This window comes from Trichechus manatus, unplaced genomic scaffold (genome assembly GCF_000243295.1).
Source record: "Trichechus manatus latirostris isolate Lorelei unplaced genomic scaffold, TriManLat1.0 scaffold00033, whole genome shotgun sequence".
In the NCBI taxonomy this organism is placed as follows: Eukaryota; Metazoa; Chordata; class Mammalia; order Sirenia; family Trichechidae; genus Trichechus; species Trichechus manatus.
Window position 1 is genome coordinate 64795 of NW_004443969.1, and position 26745 is coordinate 91539.

Consider the following 26745-nt stretch of genomic DNA (forward strand, 5'->3'; position numbering starts at 1 on the left):
AAACCCTATTTTAGCAGGATGTGCATATTCCAAATTCATTGCATGAAGGAGAAAGGAAAACACAGTTTCTCTGATTCGGCTTGAGTGAGTCAGAATGATTAGCTTACTGTGTTTGAAAACACCTCTGTGTTACTTGGGAGTGGTGGCTATTCGTTCTCTACGGGGGCAAAGTGTTGCATTTTCCTCCCATTCAAATATATGAAGGCGTAGGTTGTAGAGAAGTTTTGAAGTAGTACTCTGGACTGCCTATTTAGAATGTGCTTTTCAGGCAGAATCTCTGAAGGAGAAAACTGTGTGTTTCCACGTTCAACTGTAGGATGGCAATAGAGATGTGGTTTCGCTAAGTAAACAGTGTGTTACCAGAACATGCATGCTCCCAATTCACTGCATAAAAGAGAAAGCAGAATACCGTTTCTCTCACTCGGCTGAAGTCAGTCAGAAGGAATAACATTCTGTGTTTGAAAATCCCTCTGTGTTACATGCAAGAGAGTGCTGCCTAAACTTTCTCTATGGTTTTAAAGTGTTGAACTTTTCTCCCATTCAAATATGTGAAGTCATATGGGGTATAGGTGTGTTGAAGCCGTACTCTGTGCTGTCTGTTTGTGAATGTGCCTTACAGACTGAATCTTTGAAGGAGAAAACAATGCTTCTTTTCCCATTCAAGTACAGGACGACAATAGAGATGTAGTTTTGCTAAGCAAACACTATGTTACCAGAACCTGCATATTGTTCACAATTCACTGCATTAAAGAGAAAGTAAAATAGAGTTTCCATCACTTGGCTTGAGTAAGTCAGAAGGAATAACTAACTGTGTTTGAATACCCCTCTGCGTTACATGCAAAAGATGATTGCATATACATTCTCTACGGGGGTAAAGTTTTGAAGTTTTCTTCCATTCGAATACATGAAGCCATATGGAGTATAGATGTATTGAAGCAGTACTCTATGATGTTCTTTCCTGAATGTGACTTACACACCGAATCTCTGAAGGAGAAAACAATGCGTGTTTCCTCGTTCCAGTACAGGACTGCAACAGAGATGTAGATTCGCTAAGGAAACACTGTGTTACAAGAACGTGCATGTTCCCAATTAACTGTGTGAAAGAGAAAGCAAAATACAATTTCTCTCACTCGGGTTGAGTAAGTTAGAAGGAATAACTTACTGTGTTTGAAATTCTTCTGTGTGAGGGAGGGTTGCGTGTACATTCTTTATGGGGATAAATTTTGAAATTTTCTCCCAAACAAATATACGGGGTATAGATATGTTGAAGCAGTACTCTGTGCTGCCCATTGCTGAATATGGCTTACACACAGAATCTCTGAAGGTGAACACAATGCATGTTTCCCCATTCCAGTACAGGATGGCAATAAAGATGTAGTTTCCCCAAGTGAACATGGTGTTACCAAAAGCTGCATGTTCCCAATTCACTGCATGAAAGAGAAAGCAAAATACAGTTTCTCTCACTTGGCTTGAGTAAGTCAGAATTAATAACTAACTGTCTTTGAAAACCACTCCGTGTTACCTGCAAGAGAATGTTGCTTATAAATTCTCTACAATGGTAAAGCGTTGAACATTTCTCTTATTCAAATACATGAAGTCATAGGGGGTTTAGATGTGTTGAATTAGTACACTGTGCTGCCCGGTCTTGAATGTGCCTTACAGACCGAATCTCTGAAGGAGAAAACATGCATGTCTCCCCATTCAACTACAGGACAGCAGTAGAGATGTAGTTTCCCTAAGTAAACACTGTGTTACCAGAACCTGTGTGTTCCCAATTCACTGTATAAAAGAGAAAGCAAAATACAATTTCTCTCACTCGGGTTGAGTAAGTCTTAAAGAATAACTCACTGTGTTTAAAACCCCTCTTTGTTACATGCAAATGAGGGTTGCATATACATTCTCTACGGGGATAAAGTTTTGAAGTTTTCTCCCATTCAAATACATGAAGCCATATGGGGCATAGATGTGTTAAAGCAGTACTCTGTGTGCCCATTCGTGAATGTGCTTTGCAGACAGAAATCTCTGAAGCAGAACACAATGCGTGTTTCCCCATTCAAGTACAGGAGGGCAGTTAAGATGTAGTTTCACTAAGCAAACACTGTGTTACCAGAACCTGCATGTTCCCAATTCAGTGCATGAAAGAGAAAGCAAAATACAGTTTCTCTCACTTGGCTTGAGTAAGAAGGATTAACTTACTGTGTTTGAAAACCTCTTTGTTACATGCAAGAGAGGGTTGCGTATACATTCTCTAAGGGGGTAAAGTGTTGAACTTTCCTCCCATTCAAGTACGTGAAGCTATACGGGATTTAGATGTGTTGAAGCAGTACTCTGTGCTGCTCGTTCCTGAATGTGCCTTACAGACCGAATTTCTGAAGTAGAAAACAATGTGTGTTTGCCGTTCCAGTACCAGACGGCATTAGGGATGTTGTTTCGCTAAGTAAACATGCAGAACCTGCATGTTCCCAATTCACTGCATGAAAGAGAAAGCAAAATACAATTTCTCTCACTCGGCTTGAGTAAGTCAGAAAAATAACTTACTGTGTTTGAAAATGTCTATGTATTACATGAACAGAGTGTTGCCTATACATTCTCAACAGGGTTAAAGTGTCAAACTTTTCTCCCATTCAAATACGTGAAGCCATACGGTGTATAAATGTGTTGAAGCAGTACTCTGTGCTGCTCATTCCTGAATGTGCCTTATAGACTGAATCTCTGAAGGAGAAAACAATGTGTGTTTCCCCGTTCAAGTACAGAACTGCAATAGAGATGTATAAGCAACTCTGAGTTACAGGACCAGCATGTTCTCAATTCACTGCATGAAAGAGAAAGCAAAATACAGTTTGTCTCACTTGGCTTGAGTAAGTCAGAAGGATTATCTTTCTGTGTTTGAAAACCCCTCTGTGTTACATGCAAGAGAGTGTTGCCTATAGATTCTCTACGGTGGTAAAGTGTCGAACTTTTCTCCCATTCAAATATGTGAAGCCATATGGGTTTTAATGTGTTGAATCAGAACTCTGTGCAGTCCATTCATGAATGTGCCTTACAGACAGAATCTCTGAAGAAAACAATGCGTGTTTCCCCGTTCATGTGCAGAACGGCAATAGAGATACACTTTCGCTAAGTTAACACTGTGTTACCACAACTTGCATGTTCCCAACTCACTGCATTAAAGAGAAATCAAAATACAGGTTTTTCATTCTAGTAGATTAACTTACTAAAGGTGATTAAGTTATGTGTTTCAATGAAACACTGGGTGCCACACGATGGGAAACCTTTCTTACACATTTTCTGAATGGGAAAAAATGTCAAGTTTCTCCCTTTTTAATACGTGAAGCCCCCAGGCTTTCAGATGTTTTCTATGGGATCTCTGGTTTACTGGGAATGAATGTGCCTTTCACATTCTAGGCAGACAAGGCTGATTGTATCCTACTCAACTATGGAACAGCAAAAGCGATGTGGTTTTGCCCACTAAACCTTGTGTTGTATGCACATGCATGTTTCTAATTCACTGCTTGAAAGAGAAGCAAAAATACTGTTTCTTTAATAGTGTTTGAGTAAGTCAGAAGGATGAACTTACTGTGTTTGAAAACCCCTCTGTGTTACACGCACGACAGTGTTGCCTATACGTTCTCTATCAGGGTAAAGTGTTCAAATTTTCTCCCATTCAAATACATGAAGCTGTAAAGGGTTTAGATGTTCTCAAGCAGTACTCTGTGCTGCCCATTCCTGAATGTGCCTTAAAGACAGAATCTCTGAAGGAGAAAACAAGGTGTGTTTCTCTGGTTCAAGTACAGGACGGCAATAGAGATGTAGTTTCCCTAAGTAAACACTGTGTTACCAGAACATGCATGTTCCCAATTAACTGCATGAAAGAGAAAGCAAAATCCAGTTTCTTTCACTTGGCTTGACTAAGTCAGAAGGATTAACTTACTGTGTTTGAAAACCCCTCTGTGTTACATACACGAGAGTGTTGCCTACACATTCTGTACCAGGTAAAGTGTTAAACTTTTCTCCCATTCAAATATATGAAAGTCTTTGGGGTTTTTGATGTTTTCCAGCAGTACTCCATGCTGCCCATTCATTGATGTGCCTTACAGACAGACTCTCTGAAGGGGAACACAATGCGTGTTTCTCTTATTCAAGTACAGGACGGTAATAGAGATGTGGTTTTGTTAAGACTGTGTTACCAGAACCTGCATGTTCCCAATTCACCGTATGAAGGAAAACCTAAAATACAGGTTTCTCAGTCTAGTTGTTTAACTTAATCAAGTTGATTAAGGTATCTGTTTTGGTAAAACACAGTAGACACAGGATTGAAAACTTTTCTTACACATTCTCTGAATGGTAAAAGAATGTCAAGTTTCTCCCTTTCTTGTTCTTGAAGCCTCAGCAGTTTCAGTTGTTTTCCATAGAAACTCTGTGTTACTGTGACTGAACGTGCCTTTCTCATTCTAGGAAAAACAAGGCAGGTTGTTTCCCGTTCTACTACAAGATGGCAAAAGTCTTGTAGTTTTGTTGAGTATACCTTCTGTTGTAAGCACGTGCATGTTTCCAGTTTACTGCACAAAAAAGAAAGCAAAATACAGTTTCTCTCATTCTGCTTGACTAAGTCAGAAGGATTAACTTATTGTGTTTGAAAACCATCTGTGTTACATGCAAGAGAGTGTTGCTTATACATTCTCTACCAGGGTAAAGTGTCTAACTTTTCTCCCATTCAAGTAGGTGACGCCATGCGGGGTTTAGATGTCTTCAAGATGCACTTTGTGCTGCCCGGCCTTGAATATGCTGAATGAGAAAACAATGCAAGTTTCTCCCAGTCAAGCATAGGACAGCAACAGAGATATACTTTTGCTAAGTTAACACTGTGTTACCACAACACACGTTCCCAATTCACTGCATGAAATACAGACCAAAATACAGGTTTTTCATTCTAGTTGATTAACTTAATCAAGTTGATTAAGTCATCTGTTTTGATAAATCACTGTTCACACAAGATAAAAACCTTTTTTACACAGTCTCTAAATGGTAAAAGAATGTCAAGTTTCTCCCTTTCCACTATGTGAAGCCCCCGGAGTTTCAGATGTTTTCTATGGGAGCTCTGTGTTACTGGACTGAATGTGCCTTTCTCCTTCTAGACAGAACAAGGCAGATTGTTTCCCATTCAACTACAGGCTGAGAAAAGCGATGTGGTTTTGCTAACTAAACCTCGTGTTGAAAGCAGGTGTATGTTTCCAATTTACTGCATGAAAGAGAAACCATAATACAGTTTCTCTCATTTGGCTTGCTTAAGTCAGAAGGATTAACTTACTGTGTTTGAAAATCTCCATGTGTCGCATGCACAAGAATGTTGCCTATACATTGTCTCCGAGAGTAAAGCGTATAACTGTAACCCCTTTCAAATACGTGAAGCCGTACAGGATTTAGATGTTTTCAAGCAGTACTCTGTGCTGCATGCTCATGAATGTGTCTAACAGGCAGAATCTCTGAAGGAGAAAACAATGCAAATTTCTCCTGGGCAAGTATAGGACTGCAATAGAGATGGAGTTTCGCTAAGTTAACACTCTGTTACCAGAATCTGCATGTTCCCATTTCACTGCATTGAAGAGAAACCAAAATACAGGTTTCTTATTCTAGCTGATTAACTTAATCAAGCTGGTTATCTGTTTTTATAAAACATTGTTACCACACGATGGGAAACCTTTCTTGCACATTCTCTGAATGGGAAAAAAAATATTAAGTTTCTCCCTTTCTGATACGTGAAGCCCCCGGGCTTTCAGATGTTTTCTATGGGAGCTCTGGTTTACTGGGAAAGAATGTGCCTTTCACATTCTAGAAAGAACAAGGCTGATTGTTTCCCATTCAACTACAAAACGGCAAAAGTGATGTGGTTTTGCTGACTAAGCCTTGTGTTGTAAGCACGTGCATGTTTCCAATTCACTCCACGAAAGAGAAAGCAAAACACAGCTTCTCTCATTCTGCTTGAGTAAGTCAGAGGAATTAACTTACTGTGTTTGAAAACCCCTCTATGTTACATGCATGAGAGTGTTGCCTATACATTCTCAGCATAGTAAAGGGTATAACTTTAATCTCATTCAAATACATGAAGTCATACTGGATTTAGATGTTATCAAGCAGTACTATGTGCTACCCTTTTGTGAATGTGCCTTACAGACAAAATCTCTGAAGGAGAAAACAAAGCGAGTTTCTCCCCGTGAAGTATAGGACAACAATAGAGATGTAGTTTCCCTAGGTAAACACTGTGTTACCAGAACGTGCATATTCCCAATTCACTGCATCAAAGAAAAACCAAAAGAAAGGTTCTTCGGTCTAGTTGATTAACTTAATCAAGTTGATTAAGTTACCTGTTTTGATAAAACACTGTTGCCACACGTTTAAAAACACTTCTTACACATTCTCTGAATGGGAAAAGAATGTCAAGCTTCTCCCTTTCCATTACCTGAAGCCCCCAGGCTTTCAGATGTTTTTTATGGGATCTCTGGTTTACCAGTGATGAATGTGCCTTTCATATTCTAGGAAAAACAAGGCTGATTGTTTCCCATTCAACTACAGAATGGCAAAAGCTATGTGGTTTTGCTGACTAAGCCTTGTGTTTTATGCACATGCATGTTTCTAATTCATTGCTCAAAAGAGAAACCAAAATACTATTTCTTTCACAGTCACTGAGTAAGTCATAAGGATTAAGTTACCGTGTTTGAAAACCCCTCTGTGTTACATGCACAAGAATGTTGCCTATACTTTCTGTACCAGAGTAACGGGTATAATTTTAATCCCATTAAATATGTGAAGTCATACGGGATTTAGACATTTTCAAGCAGTATTCTGTGCTGCCCATTCTTGAATGTGCCTTACAGACAGTATCTCTGAAGGAGAAAACAATGCGAGTTTCTCCTCGTGAAGTACAGAACAATACAGATGCAGTTTCCCTAAGTAAACACTGTGTTACCAGAATGTGCATATTCCCAACTCACTGCATCAAAGAGAAACCAAAATACATGTTTCTCATTCTAGTTGATTAACTTAATCAAGTTGATTAAATTATCTATTTTGTTAAAACACTATTGCAACATGATGAAAACCTTCCTACACATTCTATGAATGGGAAAACAATGTCCAGTTTCTCTCTTTCTGATACATGATTCCCCCAGTTTTTCAGATGTTTTCTATGGGAACACTGGTTTACCTGGAATGAATGTGCCTTTCGAGTTCTAGGAAGAATGAGGCAGATTGTTTCCTATTCACCTAAAGAACGACAAAAATGATGTACTTTTGCTGACAAAACAGTATGTTGTATGCAGGTGAATGTTTTTAATTTACTGCACAAAAGAGAAACCTACTTCTAGAGCAAGTCAGAAGGATGAACTTACTGTGTTTGAAAACCCCTCTGTGTTACATGCATGAGAATGTTGCCTATACATTCTCTACCAGAGTAAATGGTATAACTTTTCTTCCATTCAAATACATGAAACTGTACGTGATTTAATGTTTTCAAGCAGTACTCTGTGCTGCCCCATTCATGAATGTGCCTTACAGACAGAATCTCTGGAGGATAAAACGATATGAGTTTCTCCCATTCAAGTACAGGACAGCAATAGAGATGTTGTTTGGCTAAGTATACAGTGTGTTACCAGAACACTCATGTTTCCAATTCCCTGCATGAAACAGAAACCAAAATACAGGTTTATCATTCTAGCGGATTAACGTAATCAGGTTGATTAAGTTATCTATTTTGATAAAACACTGTTGCCACACGATCGAAAACCTTTCTTACACATTCTCTGAATGGGATGAGTGTCAAGTATCTCTCTATGGTACGCGAAGCCCCTGTGTTTTCAAATGTTTTCTATGGGTTCTCTGGTTTACCGGGCATGAATGTGCTTTTCTCTTTCTATGAAGAACATGGCAGATTGCTTCCCATTACAAGTACAGGACAGCAAAAGCAATGTGGTTGCCGACTAAACCTTGTGTTGTAAGCACGTGCATGTTTCCAATTCACTGCTCAAAAAAGAAACCGAAATACTGTTTCTCTCATTCTGCTTGATTACGTCAGAAAGATTAATTTGATGTGTTTGAAAATCCCTCTGTGTTACACGTACGAAAACGTGGCCTATACATTCTCTACCACGGTAAATAACTTTTCTCCCTTTCAAATACGTGAAGCCATACAAGGTTTCCATGTTTTTAAGATGCACTTCGTCCATCCCAGCCATGACTGTGAATTACAGATAGAATCTCTGAAGAAGAAAACGATGCAAGTTTTTCCTGTTCAAGTATAGGATTGCAATAGAGATGTAGTTTTGCTAACAGTCTGTTACCAGAATGTGCATGTTCCCAACGCACTGCATGAAAGAGAAACTAAAATACAGTTTTATCATTCTAGTTGATTAACTTAATCTAGTTGATTAAGTTATCTGTTTTGATAAAACACTGTTCCCACACTACCAAAAACCTTTCTTATACAGTCTCTGAATGGCAAAAGAATGTCAAGTTTCTCCCTTTTAAGTACATTAAGCCCCCAGTTTTTCAGTTGTTTTCTATGGGAACTTTGGGTTACCGGGAATGAATGTACCTTTCACGTTCTAGGAAGAGCAAGGAAGATTGTTTCCATTCAACTACAGGATGGCAAAAGCAATGTAATTTTGCTGACTAAGCCTTGTGTTGTAAGCACGTGCATGTTTCCAATTCCCTGCATGAAAGAGAAAGCAAAATACAGTTTCTCTCATTCTGCTTAAGTCAGAAGGATTAACTTACTGTGTTTGAAAACCCCTCTGTGTTACATGCACAAGAATATTGCCTATACAATCTCTACCAAAGTGTATAACTCCTCTCCCATTCAAATAAGTGAAGTCATATGGGATTCAGATGTTTTCAAGCAGTACTCTGTGCTGCCCAGCCGTGAATATGCCTGACAGACAGAATCTGTGAATTACAAAACAATGTGAGTTTCTCCCATTCAAGTATAGGATGACAATAGAGACATAGCTTTGCTACATAAACACTGTGTTACCAGAAAATGTATGTTCGCAATTGACTGCATGAGACAGAAACCAATACACATTTTCTCTTATTCAAGTTGATTAAGTCAGAAGGTTTTGTCTGTTTGTAAAAAAAAAAAAAATCTTCTGCAAAGATGCCTGAGAACCATTCTCTGAATTGAAAAAGAATGTAATGTATGTCCCTTTCTGGACGTGAAGCCACCAGGGTTTTAGATGTTTTCAATATGAGTTTTGGATTGCTGGGACTTGCATGTACCTTCACATTCTTTGAAGGAGAAAGCAATGCAGAGTTTTTACTGTTCAAGTACATTAACACAAAGCAAAGTAGTTTTGCTAAGTAAAACTTGTATTATTAAAAGATGCATGTTCCCACTTCATTGCATGAAAGAGAAACCAAAATACAGTTGCTCTCAGTCCACTTGATTAAGTCAAAGAGTTTTATCTGTTCTTAAAAAACAATGTTCGTACATGCTTTCACATTCTCTGAATAAGAAAACCATGCCATTGCATTGTCAAGAGGTTCAAAGCACTGGTTGAGCAGGCCAGGTATCTCTTTTCCACTTACTTGAGGACATCAGTAGGCAAGGTATCCCCACTGAGGGTCTATACTCTCTTTTTATCCCTCTCTCTGTCTCTGTGTCACTTCTGCGACATCTCTTAATTGTACCTGTGAGAAATATCACAACAAAGAGAGCATGAGAAGGAGCCTAGCGCTGGAAGGGAGAATGCCTCTGGCGCTATTTGTTGCCCATGGGCATAGAATAGTAGAAAGCCCATATGAATGGTCTTCAGGGTCTGCAGCCTGATGGGGCAGTTACAGCACGGGTGGACCCTAGCCAGGTGGAGCTTGTGTGCAGACAGCAGCCCCTCCAGCCACTGCACTTTCCACTGATACTTGTATCTCTGGAAGAGGCAGAGAAAATACACATATACACACGAGAGGCCTCTCCTGGGTCTGAAGATCACCAACTGGTCTCCACCATTTCATCTTCTCAGCACCCACCTGGCATGTACCCATAAACTCTGCCTTTCTAGATGAATGCCACATTCACCTAGGACCCACAGCGTGCCCCACAGCCAAGGGTAGGACCAGCAAAGCCAAGTTAAACACCCATTTGCATTTTTTTGCTCTCAGCTTCTCCACAGCCCATGTGTGAGCTCCTGGAAGCCAGGGCTGGAAATCCTGTGCCTCCCCAGGCCTGAGGAGTGTTTGTTACCACAAAACACAGTCCTGAGCTGCCTGTTGCAAAAGCCAATACTGAGAGGGGTGAGGTGAGCAGCTAGAGTGTTTTATTGTATATTGATATACAGGAGACAGAGGTGAATGAGCTCCTCCAAAATCTGTCTCCCCCTCTGGAGGCTGATCAGAGGATTTTACAGGGACAAGGTCAGGGTCTGAAGAAACTGCAGAATATTAGACCCCCTTTGAGGTGGCACAGTGACCTCATTGCAGACATGTTGACCTTCTTCAGGTATTCTTGAAGATCCTCTGACACCATCCTGGTTTCAGTCACAAGATGGTTCCTTTGTTCAGTCGTCTCACCTTCAGATTTTGTCTCCTTCTGTTCTACCTCCCAAAGAGGAACTTAGGTTAAATTTAAACTTTTATAGAGTCATGGAATAACAAAAGGGAGAGAGAAGAGAAGGGAAAAGCAAAATCATTGGGGTATTCAAAAATTAACTATGCAAGCTATGTAGTAACAATACCACAATACCCTAGATGCTAGGCCTACACAGCCTCTTTCCCACACAACCCCTTTCATGTTGATGTGAGGATATGGATGACAAGCATCCCACAAGCTGGAAGGAGACTTGGGCCCTGGTCTGGCTGGCTATGGGGTTCTAGGACTTCTGGCACCATCTCTGGCCTTTGGCCTGAGCTCCCGTGAGTGTGTGCACTCCAGCTACATTTCTCCTCCCATCACTCTGATTCCGCCTCCACCGGTTTTCAAAGTCTGGAGGTGACCATTGTAGCGCTGACAGCAGTGCCACAGGTCTGTAGATATTGAGGCTCAGGCTGATCTTGGCTGTCTTCTGCCCCAGGCAATGGCCTCAATGCTTAAAGTCCCCAGTGATTACACTTGGGACGTGGCAGACTTTATTCCTGAGCAACTCAGAGGTCTTGGGTGAGGGTCTGCAGGCCAGGCAGGCCAGGTTAATGGCTGGTGGGTGAGGCTAAGGCTTGTTTACCATTACCATGGAGACAGCCTCCAGAAACAGTGGGCGGAGCTTCTGATGGGGCCAGGTCAGAAATATTGAGCCAATAGGAGAGAGCTGGCCAATTTCCCAGGGCCCTTCTTGATGGCCTATGAGACTTAGCAGCTATTTCTACCAGTGGCCAGAGACATTCAGCACACCCAGGGAAAAGCTTTCCAGAAGAGAACCCCTGATGTCGAAAGGTTCAAGGCACTGGGTGAGCAGGCCAGGTACCTCTTTTCCACTTACTTGAGGACATCAATAGGAAAGGTATCCCCACTCAGCTTCTATACTCTGTCTCTCTCTTTCTGTCTCAGCATCGGTTTGGTTCTGTGACATCTCTTAATTTTATTCCCGAGAAATATCAAAAGAAGGATACCAGGAGAGGGAACCTAGAACTGGAAGGAGGATCATCTCTGGCAGTATTGGTTGCCTGTAGGCATAGAATAGTAGGTAGCCCATCTTAATTGTCTTCATGGTCTGGACTTTAAGCATTGGGGCCATTGCCTGGGGCAGAAGATAAACATTGTTAACCTGATCCTCGACATCTGTAGACCTGCGGCATTGCTGTCAGTGCTACAATGGTCACCTCCAAACTTTGATAACTGGTGGAGGCAGAATCTGAGTTATGGGAGGAGAAATGTAGCTGGAGTGCACACACTCAAGGGAGCACAGGCCAAAGCCCAGGGACAGTGTCAGGAGTCCTAGAACCCCATAGTCAGCCAGAATGGTGCCACGGCTCCTTCCTTCTCATGGGACACTGGTCATCCATATCCCCACATCAATACTCCTCATGCCTCTGGGGGTACAGGATTTCTGGCCCTGTCTTCCAGGAGCTCACACATATGCAGTGTGCCACGGGATTTTGTGGAGAAGCAGACGTCATAAAAAATACAAGTGGGTCTTTCATTTGACTCTGTCGGTCCTGTCCTTGGCTGAGTGACATGTTGTGGGTCCTAGGTGGATGTTAATTTCATCTAAAAAAGCAGAATTTACAGTGAGTGTCAGATGCATGGTGAGAAGATGAAATGGTGGAGATCAGATCGTGATCTCCACACCCAGGAGAGGCTTCTCACAGGTATGTCTGAATTTTTTCTGCCTTGTCCACTTGAAGGGGTTTCTGGATAAAAAACTATCAGGAGAAGGAGCAGTGGCTAGAGTGGTTACCGTCCGCACACTATCTTCACGTGGCCAGAGTCCGCCCCTGTCGTAGCTCCCCTTTTAGGCCCTAGACCCTGAAGACTATTCAGATGCGCTTCCTACTATTCCATGCCCATGGGCAACCAATACCACCACAGGCATTCCCCCTTTCAGATCTAGGTTCCCTCTCCTGCTCTCCTTCTTTTGATATTTCTAATGAATACAATTAAGAGATGTTACAGAACTGACACAGAGGGAGAAAGGGAGAGATAATAGATGCTATTATAGCTATTATAGATGGTCTCAAGTAAGTGGAAAAGAGGTAGTTGGCCTACTCACCCAGTGCCTCAAACCTCTCGACATCCAGGGCTCCCCTCTGCAAAGCTTTTCCTTGGGTGTGCTGAATTCCTGTGGCCACTGCCAGAAAGGGCTCCCCTCTGCAAAGCTTTTCCCTGGGTGTGCTGAATTCCTGTGGCCACTGCCAGAAATAACTGCTAAGTCTCATAGGCCATCAAGAAGGGCCCTGGGAAATTGGCCAGGCTGGCCATATCTCTCTTATTGGCTCAGTGGGTTGCAGATCCACATTGAACTTTGAGGGAGAGTGAAATAAACTTTTAGTGGTTCGGGGTTACACGTCACTGCAGCATACCTTAGCTTATTCTGACTAAGCAAACTGTAATGTTAACTTTGCAGGATCATGAGGATAAATAAGAAGATGAATGTAAAACAGTAGAAACAGTGCCTGGCAGAGAGAACTCACTCAGTAAACATTTGCTTGCTCTCTACTTTCAAAAAGTGCATTTTGCCCATAAAGATTAATTACTGTCCAGGAGCTGTTGCAGACCCCTTTATGATAATATGTTAGGGCTAGGATCTAGCCTTAGACATCTGAAAAGTTGAAGGATGGGCACAACCTGCTCAGCAGAGACCTTCAGACTTCATGAGGACAGCATCTATCACCCACATAAAGCAGTACAGACATTTTACAAGACCTAAATTCAACTCAACCCATTTCCCCAGGAGTGCAGAAAAAGGCAAAATAACCTGTGGATGTCAGATTTTATTCCTGGCATATTATTGTAAATTTCTCTTTGGGTATCTTGTTGCCAGAGGTCTTGCAAATGGTGACTGAGGAGCATTATCCAGAATTTTAGGTGAGGACTTGCTAGAGCCTTAAAAAAGATGTTCTCAGACACCATGCCATCCACAGTCTCAGCATCCTATGATTCGGGGCCCTGAGACATGACTTCATGATGACCCTATGTGTGCAGGGTAGAACTGTGCTCCATAGGGTCTTCAATGCCATCTTTCAGAAACAGATTGCCAGGGCTTTCCTTTGAGGTGTCTCTAGGGGGGTTCAAACCACCAACCTTTTGGTTAGTAATCATGCATTTATCCGTTTACACCCTGCCATGAGTCAGAATTGACTCGAAGACAACTGGTACTGGTAGACATGACTTAGGCCAATATTGTGTATTAAAGAAGAGAACCTGAGGCTCAAAGGAGGAAAAGGCTTGCCTTGGGTCCCACTGCCAGTAAGTGGTTAAATCAAACACTGCTCCTGCCTCCCGGAGCTCCCCAGCAGCCACCTGGACTGACCATGCTTGTGCTTCAGGTGCTCTGGTGGCCAAACTTTCACTCAGACTCCAAGAATACAAGCTTCCACCAACACCCCTTCCACCAAGCTTCCTCCACCCCTATAGCCCATTCCACCACCCTCCCTTCACTTGCATGATGGCTGGCTGTGACAGCATAGCCTAGTGGCTGCGGCCGAAGCAGAACTTGGCTGCCTTGTAGATATTCCAATAAACAAAGGTGCCGCAAGTGGAGAAGACAGTCCAGTCACATCTTCCCTAGATTACCTGCCTGAATGGGTTTTGTCCAATGTCAACACTAAACTCAGACTTGGCAAACCTTTCAGTGTCCATTTCACCATGATTTCTCTGGATTGATGTAGCTATTAAAAGTCAGCCGTACTTTGGCAATCAGACAGAAAGCTATAATCACCCCAGGCTCTTCCAAAGGACCTTCCAAAGAACATCATTAATTCTGAATAAAGCTCTCCCTTACCAACACTTTCCAACTATAGTCTTGCCATTCCTATTTTATGTTAGAGTTCTTCTGCCATTTAATTTAAAAAAGTCTACTTTTAAAAACACGTATATTTGTCTGAGTAGGCTAAGTAACTGAGATAATTTTTGAAAATTAAAATACTAACCAAAAGACAGGAACAAAGCAACTTCCCTTCTTCCTTTTTTCTCCCTTCATGAGCCCCTTCCCTAATACATATATTGTATTTGGAAAGGGTCAATACATCTTGCTATTCTTCAGATCTGGGGGCTTGTTACTTGGAACCCCTGATCCCCTCAAACAGGGGAAGTTTCTGGCATCCAGGGTGAGGAGAGAGCTGAACACCTATTTGGCCTGGCCCAAAGGCGGGAGCTCCTGCAGGATAGCAAATGCAGTTCAGAGAAGTTCTGCTCAATGTAGTTTCCTCCATCTCATTACATTCCCCGTGATATCTTCGGCCCCTTATAGACGGGCTGCCAGGCAACAGCCCTGTTGATCTGTTTCTTACTCCAGCCAGTTCTACCACCCACTCCGTGCCAGGAGAGTTACATTCTTCATATCATGTCATCCTCACCAAGAACCCTGTGCAGTAGCATTTACCTTGTTTAAAGAAGAGGAAAGAGGCTCACAGAAATTAAGCAAGTGTCTTAATGTCCCAAGCTGGGATTCAAATCCACAAGTCTACCCGGGCCTGGTGGCTCAGTGGTTAAGAAATATGGCTGCTAACCAAAAAGTCGGCAGTTTGACTCCACCAGTCACTCCTTGGAAACCCTATGGGGAAGCTGTACTCTGCCCTATAGGGTTGCTATGAGTTGGAATCGACTCCACGGCAATGGGTTTGGGTTTTCTGTTTATCTGGCTCTAAAGCCTAGGAGATAGATAGGACTGAGGTTAGGTAGCAGAAAGAAAGTGATACTTGAATTATTTTTTCTTCTCACTACCCCCTTTGGGGTACGAGAGGATGGACTGTGGAGGCAGAAAATAAGGGATGAGAAGCCAGAGGAATTTCATTATCTGCAGGACAAACTCCTGGCCCACGAAGGACCAGGAAACCGGTGGCTGTAGGGCTCACACCTACACAATGACTCAAGGGGAAAAGTAACAGAGAAGGTAGCTATTCCGACATGCCCTCAGCACTACGGAGAAACGCTGTACCTGCAAACCCCCTCCAGCTCCGCCATGCGCTGGTGTCAGCCCGGTCTCCAGTCCTAGAGTGCAGGTAGTGAAACCTTTTGCGCACCCACCAGGTACGCAGGTAGCGAACCCTCTGCGTGCACTCCAGGTACACAGGTGACAAGCCGAACAGTGTGTGCTCCAGGTGAGCAGATGGCAGACTCCTTCTTCATGTGCTCCAGGTGCGCTGGGGGCCAACCTTTTCGCGCACGCCCCAAGTATACAAGCTTCCACCAACTCTCACTCTTCTCAAGTTGGCTCCTTCCGCAGCGATCCCGCTTTTTGGCTCCCTCCTCCTCCCCTGCACGGTGGCCAGCAGTGGCAACACAGTCCGGTGACCGGGGCCAAAGCGGAATTTGTCTTGTAGATCTTCCAATAAACGAAGAGCATCACGCCAAGTGGCAGGTAGAAGACGCTGCAGGTGGAGAAGACTGGCGTAGGAGGGTTCCTGGTTCACCTGACAGCTCTGGAGCTGTACGTCTTACGCCTCGCCCCAGCAGAAGAGCAGAGGCACCAGGGCAATGAACGCCGATCTGGAGCGCAGAGGTGAGGCAGCGGGTTCACAGCGTGTACTGCAGGTAGCGCGTGATGGTCCAGTAGCGGTCCAGGGCGATAGCCGCCACCTTCCAGATGCTGGCAGTGCAGCACAGCAAGTCGAAGGAGATCCACAAGTGGCAAAGGCTCTGGCCCAGCCGCCTGCGCCGCCTGGCTAACAGCTCTCTCACCAGGCTCAGTGGCATCACCACCGCCGCCGCCAGCACGTCCGACGCTGCCGTCAAGGCAACCAAGTTGTGCAGCACGCAATGGAAGGCGCGGACGCGCAGGATGGTGACGACAACCAGCAAGTTCCACAGGAAGGTAGCCGCAAATCAGCAGCACCAGCAGCGTCACCACCAGCACCGTAAAGACGGAGAAGAGAGGTTCCCGGCCAGCCAAGACCGCGTCGCTGGGAGTTCACCCGACGACCCCGAACGGGCTTGGACTACTGCTGAAGGCCTCGGGTCTTAGGGGAAGCACGACACCTGCGGCGACCACCGAAAGGTTAACTGCCTCTATGGCGCGGCGCGCAGGATAGGGTCTCCCCAGGGCTTGAGCGGGAGGGGACATTGCGTGGCCGGCGAGAGGAGCGGGGTCCAGGTCGTCCTACCTGGTCCCTCCTTCAGGACTGCAGACGCTGCGCCCCAACGCCCTTTTGGCGCCTCTGCCTGGAGCCCTCAATCCAGCTCTGCTCCGCGCACCAGGCTCTCCCACCTCTCCTCGCCGTCCCCGGGGCAACCGGCTGCCCGAAGGCTGGGAATTTGAGCGCGTAGGGGCGGGCTGGGAGACAGACCCCACCACCATGCTTTTGGCGACTTGGGCCCGGTGGCACCGGGAGTGGGAGGTGGAATTCTGGAACACCCGCCCATAGGAGTCGGCTTTCACTCTGTCCCAGCGGGTCTCCTGCCTCGGGCGAGCAGGTTTTGGATAGTGTAGGAATTCCAGAGCAGCCACCTTCGCGGATCCTCCGGCCGGTGTGGTGGCACGGCTTGACATTAGGGTAACAGAGGGGCCTGCCCTCTCCTGGCCAGAGCGCTTCTAGGTTTCTTGTGTCTTGATCCCACATGTACCCGAAAAGGGGACTCAGGTAGGTATTCGGGTGTATAAAATAGAAAGCTCCTAACCCTGGCTGTATCCTGCCGCTTCAGGCGCAGCACTTCTGCTGAGCAAGGGCTTGATGGTGTCTTGAGAAGTTCATTCTTCTGCTCTATGCAGAAAAGAAAGCGGTTTCTAAATAAGTTTGCAGAGGTCTGGAAGAGGGACGGAAGGTGGGCGTTTACAAGTTTTTCGCCAGCTCTAACCTTGCACCCATCATATCCCCACCCACAACACACACACAGGCCCCACGTTTCAGCCTCCAACATTCCTGACTAGTAAGGCTTGTATATGTCTTCCAAATCATGTACAGTTTAAAGCTCAAGTTATTTTGTTGGCTCTTGGGCAAAGGTAAAAACCAACTAAAATAAAGGAAAACCAGTTGCCAGTGGAGTCCGCCGAACTCCTGGCAACACCATCTGTGTCAGAATAGAACTGGGCTCCATGGGGTTTTCAATGACGGATTTTTCAGAAGTAGATCACCAGGCCTTTCTTTTGATGTGCCTCTGGGTGCACTTGAATTTCCAACCTTTTGGTTAGGAGTGGAGTGTGTTAACTGTCTGCACCACCCAGAGACTCCAAAAACCAATAGAAAAACCAAACCAAATCCAATTTAAAAACCAAACCGAACCCACTGCCATGGAGTTGATTCCAACTCATGGTGGCCCCATTCATTACAGAGTAGAATTGCTTTATAGAGTTTTCTTGACTTTATGGAAGCAGATCGCCAGGACTTTCTTCTGAGGCACTGCTGGGTGGGTTGGGACCGCCAACCTTTAGGTTAGTAGTCTAGCCCAAACATTTATACCACTCAGGGACTGGAAACCAATTAAAAAGTGAAATTCCCCTAACCATCCCCTCTCATTTTTAGTCTCACACACTTTTCTTAAAATGGTGTAATATACTTAAATCAACGTAAAGCTCCTTTACCACTAGTCCCAGGAGCAGAAGCAAAACAAAGAACACTCAGCCCAAGCTGCCACTTCTCTTTGCATTTTATCAGGACTGGCAGTCAACCACAGGCTTCTCATGAATAGCCTAGGATCAGGATAGGTTCCCAGACTAAGCAAGGTGCTCAAGGGAGCTGGGAGTGGGCCTTGCACCAAGAGTCAGCTCCCGTAAGATAGTCTTTTTTTGGAATGGCCACCTAAGCTGCAGCAGGTGCGTGGGGTTTCTTCCCTAGTCCTGGAATGCCCCTGCCTCCTAGCAGTCCCATCCCTGACATTTGGGGCAGTCTTGAGGGGATGGACCCTGCAAGGATGTTGTTCTCCCTCACTCGCCCCTCCTCATCTGTTCACGGAGCAGGTACTTTCTACTTTCTGGATACAGAGAAGTAAACTTGGTGTGACGTACTTCTTGTTCACACAGACTTGATAACACGCTCATGGGGCATAAAAAGCAACATAGAGACCAAAGTTTATTAGCGGTTACCAGAGACAGGTGGGCCAAAAGGTTGGTGGTTCGAATTCACCCAGAGGTGCCTCGGAAGAAAGGCTTATTGATCTACTTCCAGAAAATCACGGCTGTTGAAAACCATATGGAACTCAGTTCTACTTTGAAACTCATGAGGTTGCAATGAATCAGAATCGGCTCAACTGCAACTGGTTTTCGAGGCAGGTAGGAGGGGGAAAGGGGCATTATTGCTTAAGGGATATTGAGTTTCTGTTAAAGGTGATGCAAAAATTTGGAAATGGATAGTGGTGATGATTACACAACATAGCAAACATAGTTAATGTCACTGAATTGTACACTAAACAATGGTTGAAATGGCAAATGTTTTGTTATATACTTTTATACCACAATAAAAATTTTTTTTAAAAGCAGCACAAAAGAATCAAAAATACTTTGACTTACAGGCTTAAGTATTGAGTGACTGACAAAAAGGCAGGCTGTTCAGGGATCACAGAGATGGGGGAAGTTGTGGTCAGACAAGGCTTCCTGGAGGAGGAATCTGTTGAAGTTTTACTGAAGTGTAGAGAAGGGATTAGGATATTGGACAAGATTAATGGAGGGCTGGACCTCCAAGCAGGCTGGCCTGGCCTGAGTGTGAATGGCTGGAGTCGAAGTGGGCAGGAGTTGATCCTGCAGAGTGTCAACACCAGGAAGCAGTGTTCAGACTTGACCATGAGGAAAACTGGGTTTGGGGAGATTTTAAGAAAATTTACATGGTGAAGAGAGTCCTTTGGAAGGAAATCATGACTAGTCTTTGAAATATTTTTACAGTAATTTTCTTTCCATGTTATTGAACAAACATTGTAAGGGCAAAGAAATTAAAAATGGCAAAAGCATTCATATTACACCACTCACATACATAATATGCTTTTACTTTCCAGTCTTTGCTCCTATCCACATACATTTTCATGTCTTAAATCAATTTTTTGGGGAGATTTTTCTTAACACTTTTCATGTTGCTATACATTCTCTTTATACTTTTGCACCATTTTTTAGTTGGGAGACTGGGCAGCTTAGGCTTTCTGAGATTCAGTTTCCTCATCTTAAACACAAGGTTGATTATACCTGTCATGAGATTGTTATAAAAATAAAATTAGGTAAAACCATCAGCACAGGATTCAGTGACTGTTCGATAAATGATGACTGCTGCTACTATTTTTAACTTCTAGTCTAAACCTTAAAATTCAGTTATCTTCCGATCTTTTGATGTAGATCATGTTTTTACATAGTTTTAATCTCTCAAATCTTTGTAACAGCAGAACATTTTTCACACACTTTATTTTACTTGATCTTACCTGCAGCCTTTTTAGGCATCATTCCCATTTTGCAGATGAAGAAACTGAGAGAGGTTGCTTGACTTGCCATGTGACTGATAACTGGGACTCAATTCCTCTGACCCCAAACTCTATCCCTATTTTTCCATAACACCAAGCTGCCCTCCATACACTGGACTTGGAGTTCAGCCTGATTATTTTAACTTTTACAGAAATCATTTTATATAAACAGTCCACGTGCTTGTCATTCTATAAAGCTATATTTTGTCTCAATTACAGGCCAGCTTCTCTCTCTTCATATTTGTCAACTCTCACCATTGAGCACTGCAGTCCAGCCACACTGGCCTCCTGGCTCGTTGAACGTGATAAGTGCCTTCCAACTCTCAGGGTTTTTTCATGTGCTGTTCCCTGGGCCTGGGATGCTCACCTCTCAGATAGGTGCGCATGGCTCATTCACTTACTTCATTTGGGTCTCTGCTTCATTTGACTGTCACCATCTCAGACAGATCTTCCCTGACCATTGTTCCTACAGTCAATCACTCTATCTAAAGGTGGGGACCTCCTTGTTCTTTTCCCCACTACTTGGCTTTACTTGTCTTCACAGCACTTCACAGAAGTGATCTTAGTTATTTAATCTGTTTTTTACTATCTGCCTTCCCTACTAAAAAGTAAGCTTTTCTTAGGCAGGGACTTGGTTCACTGCTAACTTTAACAGGAGTCCCTGGGTGGTACAAATGCTCACCTGCTGACTGAAAGGTTAGAGGTTGGAGTCCACCCAGAGGCACCTTGGAAGAAAGACCTGGCAATTATGGAGCACAGTTCTACTCTGCCACTCATGGGGTTACCATGAATCAGAGTCGACTCAGTGGCAACTGGTTAATAATCCTTAGCAACGAGTTCTATGCCAGGCACACAGTGGGGATTCAGTACTTAAATTAATTTGTTGAATGAATGAGAGATTGTCAGAAGAGGTGATTCACAAGCCCTGAGTACCCCTGCATGTTCTTTTTGGGTGTGCTAAGAATTCAAGGCCCTGACTGCTCATTTCCCAAGCCATTTCTCAGAGTTGTATTTGCAGCAAGCAACCTTACAGGCTGAGGTAAACTCTCCCCCTGGATAAAGAGCAGACTTGGAGTGATTTCCTCAACCTCAGTGTCTTTAACACAGCACACTGGGTGTGTAGACATCCATCAGGGGCCCTTTCTGTCACCCCCAAGGGACTTGAGTGACATGGTGAACCAGAGCAAACAAACACGAAACATGAAGCTTTTTCCTGGAGTAATAAAGTCCTGGGTCTCTGACCCAGGAGTCTTGTGTCTTCTGCCAGCGTCCATGAAAGAGTAGCAGGCTAGCTTGTTAGCATAGAAGTAGGGAAAAATCTTAGACTGCACAGGAGTTAACAGGCATTTACTGATTTTTCATAATTACAATTATCAGAAATTTTTTTTCTCTTTTGGGATTATTTACCAGATACATTCCCTCCCAAATTTAATAACTGAGTTAAAATGTAGGAACAATGTGATTGCTCTTTACATATTTCTAAACTGTACCTTGGAGAGATTTAATGGATTCACTGTTCTCTTAGCCCTGGCTTTAAAGAGACAAGAGATACTGACTGACTTGACAAAATCAATTTTGTATCAATGGTGAAAAAAATTTAATTGATATATAAGATATATTTTAATTGTTTTAACTTGCATTTCTTTAATGGTTAAAAAGACTGTGTTTTTCCAAATGGTGATTTATTATCTACATATCCTTGTATAGATAATAAGATTCTTGTACAGATAATAAGCAAGGATGGCAAGAATTTGTCTCACATACTTTGGACATGTTATCAGGAGGGATCAGTCCCTGGAGAAGGACGTTATGCTTGGTAAAGTAGAGGTCGGCGAAAAAGAGAAAGATTCTCAACAAGATGGCTTGACACAGTGGCTACAACAATGGTCTCAAGTATAACAATGATTGTGAGGATGGCACAGGACCGGGCAGTGTTTCATTCTATTGTACATAGGGGTCACTATGAGTCAGAAGCGACTCGACGGCACCTTGTGGACAAGTGGTTCATCTCCTTTTAATTACTTTATAAAGGAGTCTGGGTACTGATCTTAGTGTTCTGGAAGGTGCAATCAGTTAAGCACTTAACTACTAACTGAAATGTTGACTGTTTGAACTCATCCAGAAGCATCTTAGAAGAAAGTCCTGGTATCTGCTTCTGAAAGGTCATGGCCTTGAAAAACCTATGGAGTGCAGTTCTACTCTGCACATGTGGGGTTGCCATGAGTCAGAATTGACCTGACAGCAACTGGTTTTGTTTGGTTTTGGGTACTGAACTTAGGGATATTTATTAATTTTAATGTATATAGAGGGCATATTTTCATTGGTTTTGTTGTCACAATTTTTTCTCTGTTACTCCCCTCTTTTTTGTCACTCTGTCTTTTAAGTGTTAAAAAGCAAAGATGTCACCTTGAAGACTAAGGTGCACTTGACCCAAGCCATGGTGTTTTCAATTGCCTCATATGCATGTGAATGTTGGACGATGAATACGGAAGGCTGAAGAAGAACTGATGGTTTTGAATTATGGTGTTGGTGAAGAATATTGAATATACCATGGACTGTCAAAAGAATGAACAAATTTGTCTTGGGAGAGGTAGAGCCAGAATGCTGCTTAGAGGCAAGAATGGCGAGACTGCGTCTCATACTTTGGACATGTTATCAAGAGGGGTCAATCCCTGGAGAAGGACATCATGCTTAGTAAAGCAGAGGGTCATCGAAAAAGAGGAAGACCCTCATTGAGATGGATTGACACAGTGGCTGCAGCGATGAGCTCAAACATAGCAACAATTGTGAGGATGGCACAGGACCGGGCAGTGTTTCGTTCTATTGTACATAGGGTCGCTATGAGTCGGAATCAACTTGATGACACCTAACAATAACAACTAACAACATTTATTTTATTATATTTTGTTGAATAAATTGTTATTTCATTTAATGATAGAATACATTGATCTTGTCTCTGTCAATGCCCGCAACTTACTCAGTAATCACAAATTGCTTTCCTTTCCTCTATTTCCTTTATTGAAGTTTATGATAAGTAAAGAGCATGGAACTCTGATCCTTATGGAGCATTGTGGTAAGTAGTAGGAGATGGTAATTCAGCCTTCTCATGCCCATGCTCTATGTAATCCTGTCCAGTGCAGCCCAGCCCTAATTATTTAGACCTTATTAAGTACAAGACATTGTGGTGGCACAAAGATGGGTAAAATGTTATTATGATCCTTGGAGGATCTTCCATTTACCAGAGAACAAAATCCATTTACCTAACAACTATAATGCAACAACATGTGCCAACAGCTTATTAGAAGTCTATATAAGGATTTCTAGTCATGGGGGCGGGGGTAAGTAATCACCTCCAATGAGGAGAAGCTCAGGCTTCTAGGGGAAGGTGACTTTGGATCTGGACCCCAAAAGATGAATAGGATTTTCATGAACAGAGGTGGGAGAAGAGGAGGAGGGAGGCATACCTGGCAGGAGGAAGAGGTGATTAAAGGCTAGGAGACAAAAGAGCGAAGGCAACAAACCGAGCAGAGAATGATCAGGAAATGAACAACATTGATTAAATGTTAGTTCCTTCACTTCTGGTTCATCAATTGTTTATTTAAAAGAAAACATAAGTTTTATTCAGATGATCGTTTCTCTTTACTACTTCCATGTATCTCCCATTATGATCATTTTTGGTTGTATTAAAAAGTGTTTTTTTTTTTTTTTTAATATTTTGCCATTGTGTTCTTCCAGGTGATTTTAAATATTATTTCAGCTAGGATTTTTTCCTACTTGTTCATCTACTCTCAGATCAAGTGTTACCTCCCATCTTAGTTCTCTAGTGCTGCTGTAACAAAAATACCACAAGTAGATGGCTTTACAGAACAGAAATTTATTTTCTCACAGTTCAGGAGGCAAGAAGTCCAAATTTAAGGTCTCAATCATGTAGGTCCCTTCCTTGTAGGTTGTCTTGGGCATTCTTTTTTTCCTTGGCTTGCAGACAATTTTCACATGATGTCTGTCTTCCCTGTTTGTGCTTGCCTCTGTGTGTAATCTGTTCTTTTTATAACTCAGAACTGATTAGGTTTAGGATTCACCTTACACTGGTATGACCTCAATTGATTGATTACGTTAGATTGCATTATGAGAGGTGGTTATATTACATTAGATTCAATTACATCCGTAGGTATAGGGATTAGGAGTCCAACACATATTTTTGGAAGGACACAATTCAATCCATAACACCTCCTTTGAGAAGCTGGTCCTGCTCTTCACATCTGCTTCACCCCCAAACCCAACTGCTGTCCCCGAAGCTGCAGTGCTGGGATAGGGACACATCTCTGCCTCTCTACTAGATGACAGGCTCCCTGAAGGTATGCCCTAGGCTTCTCCCAGCTCTCCTCCCATCTACATAAGGCCTGGCATGGGCTTAGTAAACCTGCATGAATGCATGGAAGAATGAATAAATGAATGAATGAACAGGATAGGAAGAGAACCAAGGGAGTTCACTGAAGATGAAGAAGAGCTGAGGGTGTTTAAGGATATCCGGGAAGACACTTGATCATAGACAGGTGAGGAGAAGGTATCTGCTGAGGATAAAGGCAAGTAGAAGTAAACAGCAAAAGACAAGGGAGGACATATGTCTTAGGCTGAGTTCTCTAGAGAAGCAAAACCAGTGAAGCATATATGTATATGTATATATATATATACGTGTATATGTATATATATGTGTGTGTATATATATGTGTGTATATATATATAGAGACAGAGAGAGAGAGAGACAGAGATTTATCTCAAGGAAATGGTTCACATGGTTGTACAGACTCACCAAGTCCCAAGTCCATGGGTCAGGAGTCAGGCCGAAGGCTTCTCCTGACTCATGTAGCTGCAGGGGCTGATGAACCCCAGAGTGGCAGGTCAGAAGGCAAGCTGCTGGCTGACAGGCTGTGGAGACTGATGAATCAAAGATCAGCAGGTAAGACAGCAGGCTGCTGGCTCAAGTTCCAAGAATCAGCGGTCAGACAATGATGTACCAGATGCAGGATCCAGAGCCAGCAAAATCCAGCAAGCTTTGCAAGAAAATCCATATATATTGGATGCAGGCCACACCACCGAGGAAACTGTCCCTACAACTGATTGGTTGATCACATCAGATCACATCATGGATGTGATTACATCATTACATAGCTGCCAAATTACATCGTTACATAACTGCCAAACTATAGCATTACATAAGGCCAAACCACTGAGAATCATGGCCCAGCAAAGTTGACACACAACCTTAACCATCACAGTCCACCTTTTGCCAACTTGGCACCTGTACACATCTTAAACCATACACAATCTCTAAATAAAGACATTTAAAAAGTCATACTCTTGCCTAACATGATACAACTAACATGCATGCAACAAAAAATGCACTAGCCCTGTTTACATCTTATATTTTACAAGCAAAGAAAACAAAAATATTTGATGCACACATACAGGGAAGGAATACTCATAAAAATCACTGTCCTTGTTTCTGCAACTGGTCATGTGGTCATAACTGGTATTTAGAACTAGCGTCTTCCACCACCCATTCCGTATTCCCTTTGACTTCAGCTGGTCGTGATTGTTTGCCTGGTGGGGTGACCCAAACCTTCATTCCTGAAGGGTCTGGGCCATTAGTAGTCATATTGGGATTGGGTTGTTGTAGTTTTCCATTGACTTTAATCACAGGGCCTGGTAGGACTAAGATACGTCCCAAGGGATCTTTTGTATTCCAGGCATAGCCTTCTTTACCTCCAGTATGTGATATAAATCCAATTTCCCTTTGGTAATCAGGATCAATCACAACAGCCAATACAATAACTCCCTTCTTTGCCTGTTAATCCAGAGGCATGAGAAACCCAAAGTGGCCAGGTAGGAAACTTCCAGTTCAATGGAATCAGTGTTGTGTCTCCTGGTGGGAGCATTCCTCCCTTTGGAACTAAGACCTCCAGACCCACAGAGCACAGAGTCACAGGGACAGGAGGCAAAAATTTGTGAGTGGATCACTAGGGATAATAGTGAGTGGTGCCACTCCCTTTTCTACCCCTTGATTCCTGGGCCCGTGAATCCTGGCTATGGGAGAAACAGCATTATATATTGGACGCTGGTTTAGAGCATATATAGCCTCCTGGAGAACACTGCCCCAGCCCTGCAAGGTATTTCCATCTAGCTGGTGCCATAATTGTGTCTTTAGAAGGCCATTCCATCATTCTATCAAGCCAGCTGCTTCAGGATGATGGGAAACATGGTAAGACCAGTGAATTCCATGAGCATGGGCCTATTGCTGCACTTCATTTGCTGTTAAGTGAGTCCCTTGATTCTAAGCCATGCTATGTGGGATACCATGACAGTGGATAAGGCATTCTGTAAGTCGACAGATGGTAGTTTTGGCAGAAGCACTGCATGTAAGGAAGGCAAATCCATATCCAGAGTTTAAGTTTCTATTCCAGTAAGAACAAAAAGTCTGCCCTTTCTATGATGGAAGTGGTCCAATGTAGTCAACCTGCCACCAGATTGCTGGCTGATAACCTTGAGGAATGGTGCCATATCGGGGACTCAGTGCTGGTCTCTGAGGCTGGCAGATTGGGCACTCAGCAGTGGCTGTAGCCAAGTTGACCTTGGTAAGTGGAAGTCCATGTTGCTGAGCCCACACATAACCTCCATCCCTGCCACCATGACCACTTTGTTCATGAGCCCATTGGTCAATGATAGAAGTGGCAGGG

General features: G+C 43.3%; 1 pseudogene; it reads right to left on the reverse strand.

The window, feature by feature from the left end:
- Positions 1 to 15762: 15762 nt before the first annotated feature.
- Positions 15763 to 17126, reverse strand: LOC101352781 (5-hydroxytryptamine receptor 5B pseudogene; annotated as a pseudogene).
- Positions 17127 to 26745: the final 9619 nt, after the last annotated feature.